The sequence below is a fragment of the Phalangium opilio genome, unplaced genomic scaffold (assembly GCF_054372755.1).
Source record: "Phalangium opilio isolate 3A_F unplaced genomic scaffold, DU_Popi_V2 ptg000232l_1, whole genome shotgun sequence".
Taxonomy (NCBI): Eukaryota; Metazoa; Arthropoda; class Arachnida; order Opiliones; family Phalangiidae; genus Phalangium; species Phalangium opilio.
The window spans coordinates 1,368,257-1,374,365 of record NW_028324223.1 but is presented as its reverse complement, the minus strand read 5'-3'; the positions used below and the strand labels follow the sequence as shown (position 1 = coordinate 1,374,365).

Genomic DNA, 6,109 nt, shown 5'->3' with positions numbered 1-6,109 from the left:
TTAAATTTGAATTTGATTTTATTCCAAAAGTTTATTTTTCAAAAGAACAACGTGGTTTCTTTAAATTTTAAATATGTTTATAATTCGCTAGACTACCGGTTTCATTAAGCCTTTGCCGGCTTAATCCTGGAAAGTTTCTCGAATCCCGAGTTGAAAATTATATTGAAAATTATCCACCAGACTTAAGATTTATATATAGACATTGTTTTCTCGAGTCTTAAAGGTGTCAATTAATGCGATTTAATATTGTTGTTTAATGAATCATTTCCGGGCCTTAGCAAAATGTTGAAAAGGTGACATTCGGGTGGTTCGAATTAATTTTGGTATTTAAAAAAATTTAGATATTTGGGTTTCTAACTTCAACACAATTTTATTTCATTTTATTTATTTTTTAATATTTTTATTTAGTTATAAAATTAACAGATCTTGATTAATTAAACTAAATATATTCTGCTTGCGGAATATACTGTTTTTATTTCGGGTGTTTTGGAGAGAAGCTCATTTGTTATTTAAATCCTGGGGGTAAATCCTTAATTTTAAATACGTGTACTTGGTATAACACACTCTAGGAGATGAATCTGAAATTTTAATAATTTACCCGATCAATTTTTAAGGGTATCCGCTTTTAATTTAATATTCTATTTCAACTGTTGGTAGGGGTTCTTAGAGCTTGGAAATTTCATTATGTATAATTGAAAAAACGTCAAATTGCAATTATTTATAATTTCAATAAGACATAATTGCAATTACTTCTAATTTCAATAAGACCTAATTGCAATTACTTATAATTTCAATAACACCAAACACCTAATTGCAATTACTTTTAATTTCAGTAAAGCCTAATTGCAATTACTTATAATTTCAATAACACCAAACACCTAATTGCAATTACTTTTAATTTCAGTAAAGCCTAATTGCAATTACTTATAATTTCAATAGCACCAAACACCTAATTGCAATTACTTTTAATTTCAGTAAAACCTAATTGCAATTACTTATAATTCCAATAACACCTAATTGCAATTACTCATAATTCCAATAACATCTAATTGCAATTACTCATAATTTCAATAACACCTAATTGCAGTTACTTATAATTTCAATAACATCAAATACCAGTAATCCATAAGTACGATAACGTATAAGCCTTCGAGTTCTTTAAGTATAATTATTTTTCCAATTTTGAATATCTTGGTTTGGGAATGGGTTAGGTGCTTGCCGACTTTTAAAGAAAATTATAAAAGGTTCTCACAATAGACTTGAATGACATTTCTCGGTGGCAAAAGAAGTTCTAAACCTCTGCTTTGCAATGAAAAGATTCTCGTATAAAAACCCTATGACCTTATAAAACTTTCCAATAATATAACTTCAATAAGTTGAGCTGATCGATAGCTTTAAAATTCTTTAAACCGCATTCGAAATTGGAATAGTTTAGTGACTATACACTCTGGAATTGAAGTTCTTTAAAATAAATTCCCGCAGTTCGATGGTACCCGGTTAGAGCTTTAATATGGTAAAAACTCTGTTCGACTCGCCGTCGAGATAACCGGGAAGCCCGGAAGGCGAATTTGCGGTATCGTTCGGTAGGCGTCATAAAATATTCAACGTTTTAAAGCTCAAGTTTCGAAATTTTTTGAGACATTTACCAAGTCTTCAACTAAATATTATAACATTTTCTTTAAATTTCAACATAAATATAGCTCTGAGAATAAAATTAGACACGAAAACTACACTAAGCCTTGGTTAGATATCATCGGCTGAGGCCGAGCGGCGCATCTCGAGCCGCCGGCGGCCGGGCTTGCCGTAACGGCGAGAACAGAAAAATACCTCGTTAAAAAACAGATGCACGACGGTTTTTAAATTTGACGCATGCGCGCGGACACCGCGTTGAGTTCCCGAGTCAGCGCCAGAGAGAGACGATTTTAGCCACGAATCTAACGAACGCGCCTATTCACTTTAATACTCCCTGGTTAAATCTTCATTAGCTATAGAACTTAGCAAGAACTTTACCTTTTCAAAAACAGAAAATGAACTTCAACCTGAATATTTCACGTGGAATAATAAAAAATGTAAATTAACTCTAGAAATATCAGATAATGTAAAGAAATATAGCAAAGCTTACCTGTAAAAAATAAAATGAATTAATGCATTACAAATTAAAAATACTTTTACTTTGCAATATCAGATTTTTTTAATTTATACACTTCTAGTAATTTTATTTACATTGAATTGATATAGTATAGAAATATGGCAATAAAACTGCTTAAATCTTAATTTTCTTATCTAAAACATTCCCAGGAATTAAAAACCCTCCCAAATATTGCCAATCTTATCATCCTTAAAAACTTAAAACTGCCATGATTAAAATTTTATTAAAAGTTTTTTTCGGTTGATTAAAATTAAAAGCCAACCGTCATAATTCCTTTTTGCAGAAAATCTGGTTTGTGCCCTTTTCCATCCAAGAAAGACCGGGTCTAACCCCATGACTTGAATTATAATCATTTTTGTTACTGGTCAAATCTCAGGGCCTGAGATAAAGCCTCAGCTCCAGTGGCTCCTAAGTCCTCAATTTCTTTCACCTTTCCAATGATTTTTTTCTGTAATTAAGTAATGCGTCAGCGTCAACATTTTCGAGATTTAGTGATGTAACTGTTTTAAAGGATGGCCTACCAGTTCAATTAACTGTCCTTCAGCATTAAGTCTTTTATCGCGTTCATCTCTGTATTTCTTCCTGTAAACATTAAGATTAGCGTAAATACAAACAGGGGAATGAACGAAAGATGGCTAAGAAGACGCACATTAAGTTGTCAAACTTGGTCTTAAGTTCTTGTAAAGACGTCTCCGTCAAAAGCCATTGTTTTCTGGCTAACTGGGCCTATTTGACGAATTTAATGAACTCTTCTATAGTATTTTCCTGCGATGCTTCGTTTAATACGGCATGGTAGCGACAAATATCGTCAAATTGGGCAATGAGGGACATCTTCCCACCGCTTGACACCATGGCAATTCCATCAGAAGCTTCATTTCTAATTGGCTTTATAGGTAGTAGAGAAAACACTGAAGAAAGAGGCGCCTAAAACGGGAGGCGGGGTATTTGAAGGCGGAATCTCGACCTCCGTCGCGTTAAGGCTCTTTCAGACGATCCAACTTTTTGACTCAGCTCGGTGGGTCAAAAAGTTGTATCAACTTGCCCAACTTTTGAAGGGAAAAGTGAAATAAATCCTTCCTATTCACACGACTAAACTTTTACCGCCAAATGGAACTTTTTAAGCGCCACCTACCTACGAAATAGCCCGCGAAAAAGGCTTTTTTTGTAATTAATTTTGATTGGCTGGAGAAATGAAATTAAAAACTTGAGTCAGGAAAAATTACGCAATCTAACCAAAAGATTCGATAAAACATAAATAGCCCCTAAAACAATTACGTTAATTTAAAGGCTCTTTCAGACGGTCCAACTTTTTGACTCAGCTCGATGGGTCAAAAAGTTGTATCAACTTGACCAACTTTTGAAGGGAAAAGTGAAGTAAATCCTTCCTTTTCACACACCTAAACTTTTACCGCCAAATGTAACTTTTTAAGCGCCACCTACCTTGGCACTAACGAAATAAGCCGTAAAAAATGCTTTTTTTCAAATTAATTTTGATTGGCTGGAGAAACGAACCTAAAACGTTGAGTCAGAAAAAATTAGATCACTGATCCAATTTGTCCTAGTCAACTTTTTTGGTGACTCAACTCATCCAGCGTCTATTCACACGATCCAACTAGTTGATTCAACTCGAGTTGATCCATCAAGCTGAGTCAAAAAGTTGGATCGTCTGAAAGAGCCTTAAGAGTACCTTTCTCTTTCATAAATTTTTTATAATTGGCCCCTAAAATATCAACGACAATTTATTGAAGACCCCCTTCGCAACTGTAATAAAAGCGTCATCTAGTACATATATTGGGTGAAAATATTTCCTCTATGAAACCGGATATTTCCGCACAGAAAAATGGACACGCACGGGCCTAGATATCTCGGAGGCTCCGGTTAGTGAATTTTTCTAGGGGCCCGACCCATAACCTTTCCCGGGGCCCGCAAAGTCTCTCGACGGCCCTGTTGGCAAACTAAGAATATTGTTGAAGTGAGACGAAACGAGTGTTTACACTGCAAACCAGTTGTGAATGTAGCTATGAGTATATAGGGTAAACAGCTGAAGCGTAGACAATTGGGCCTTTACAAACACATAAAGGTTATATATCTCCAAAATTTATACACTTCATTTCCTGTTCTTTTCCCCATTGACTGATTTCCATGTGTCCAAGATTTATCCTTATTGGTTGTAAAATGTCGTCTGCTTTACTATATATTCTCAATGCTTGGAATGCTGCTTTAATAATTCGTAAATTTTTACTCCAAAAATAAAAAGAGAAATAATTCCATATCTAGGTAAATAAGTTTGTAGTAGTAGACCTCTTGACTCGGAGAGGTAATATTTTGGTTTTTCCAACTAAGGTTTGATTGCCTAGATGACCAACTTCCGTGGCGCTTCCTGGTATAAACTAAACAGTTTCCGGTAGAGTTTTATACGCTTAACAACATACTTAAATTTAATCAAAATCGTGCTCGCCAATATTAAGATATTCAACATTTAAGTTGAATCTTACTGAAAGTCATTTTGCAATTTGCTAAGGTTTGATTGTCTAGATGACCAACTTCCGGGGCGCTTCCTGGTATAAACTAAACAGTTTCCGGTAGAGTTTTATACGCTTAACAACATACTAAAATTTAATCAAGATTGTGCGCCAATTTTAAGATATTCAACATTTAAGTTGAATGTTTCGAAATAATTATAATTGATTTTGCAATTTTCTAAGGTTTGATTGCCTAGATGACCCACTTCCGGGGCGCTTCCTGGTATAAACTAAACAGTTTCCGGTAGAGAGTTTTATACGCTTAACAACATACTTAAATTTAATCAAAATCGTGCTCGCCAATTTTAAGATATTCAACATTTAAGTTGAATCTTACTGAAAGTCATTTTGCAATTTGCTAAGGTTTGATAAGCCTCCAAAGTTTAGTGTAACGCTATTCCTATGGAGGGGGGTATGTTCACGAACATTTTGCTTAATTACTCGGCCCCTGTTTGACACAGCAAATTTCCCTGATTTCCCTGAATTTAACTAAAAATTCTAAATTTCCCTGAGTTTTCCCCTGAGGTTTCTGTCAACTATTTATTTCCCTGATTTTTTCCAGGTTTGTATGAACCCTATTAAATAATAATAAAACAAGTTGGGAAAACCAAAATGTTACCTCTCCGTGTCAAGAAGATTATATAAACTTAAGTATCCAATGAAAACGTTATTATGTTTCTGAGTTGGGGTTTCCCATTTTTGTTGTTGTTTTGAAAAATATATCGCAATGCACGGGCCTTGATAGATATAGGAGGCAATGAATGAAATATATCACAATACACGGGCCTTGATAGATATAGGAGGCAATGAATGAAATATATCACAATGCACGGGCCTTGATAGATATAGGAGGCAATGAATGAAATATATCACAATGCACGGGCCTTGATAGATATAGGAGGCAATGAATGAAATATATCACAATGCACGGGCCTTGATAGATATAGGAGGCAATGAAGGAAATATATCGCATGCACGGGCCTTGGTAGATATAGGAGGCAATGATAATCTCTCTCTTTGCACAAGAGGTTTATCTTTAATATTTAAATAAATATAATTATTTTTAATTATTTTAATCTTCAATAATTAACATTAATAATAGTTAAATCGTTTAAAATAAAGTTATACCTACCTATTATCTTCTCAAACTTTGCTAATATTGACGTTTAAAGTGAAGGGTACCCCTCTTGCCCGCTTTTTTCAAATTTGGGGTATATATCCGATTCGTTTCCATTATAATAGTAAGGAAAAAGCGCAATTGCGAAAACCTTTGGTGGCGATCCCACCTTAGGGAGGCTAGACGTTTCTCGTAACCCTAGCTGATCGCCGCGTGTATCCTAAAACCAAACGATGATAATGGAGTAGAAGCCAATGATACAGATTGGGGTCTATGTGGAATAGACGGAAGACCAGTGGATGGTGGTGTTAGAAGCCAGTG

General features: G+C 34.6%; 1 long non-coding RNA gene across 1 annotated transcript; it reads right to left on the bottom strand.

Moving 5' to 3' along the window:
- On the bottom strand, positions 1 to 4,483 carry LOC149612735 (uncharacterized). The gene is made up of 3 exons (XR_016376352.1): positions 2,799 to 4,483; positions 2,671 to 2,731; positions 1 to 2,597 (listed from the first exon to the last, which is right to left on the bottom strand). It is a non-coding gene; the product is annotated as an uncharacterized LOC149612735 (long non-coding RNA).
- Positions 4,484 to 6,109: the final 1,626 nt, after the last annotated feature.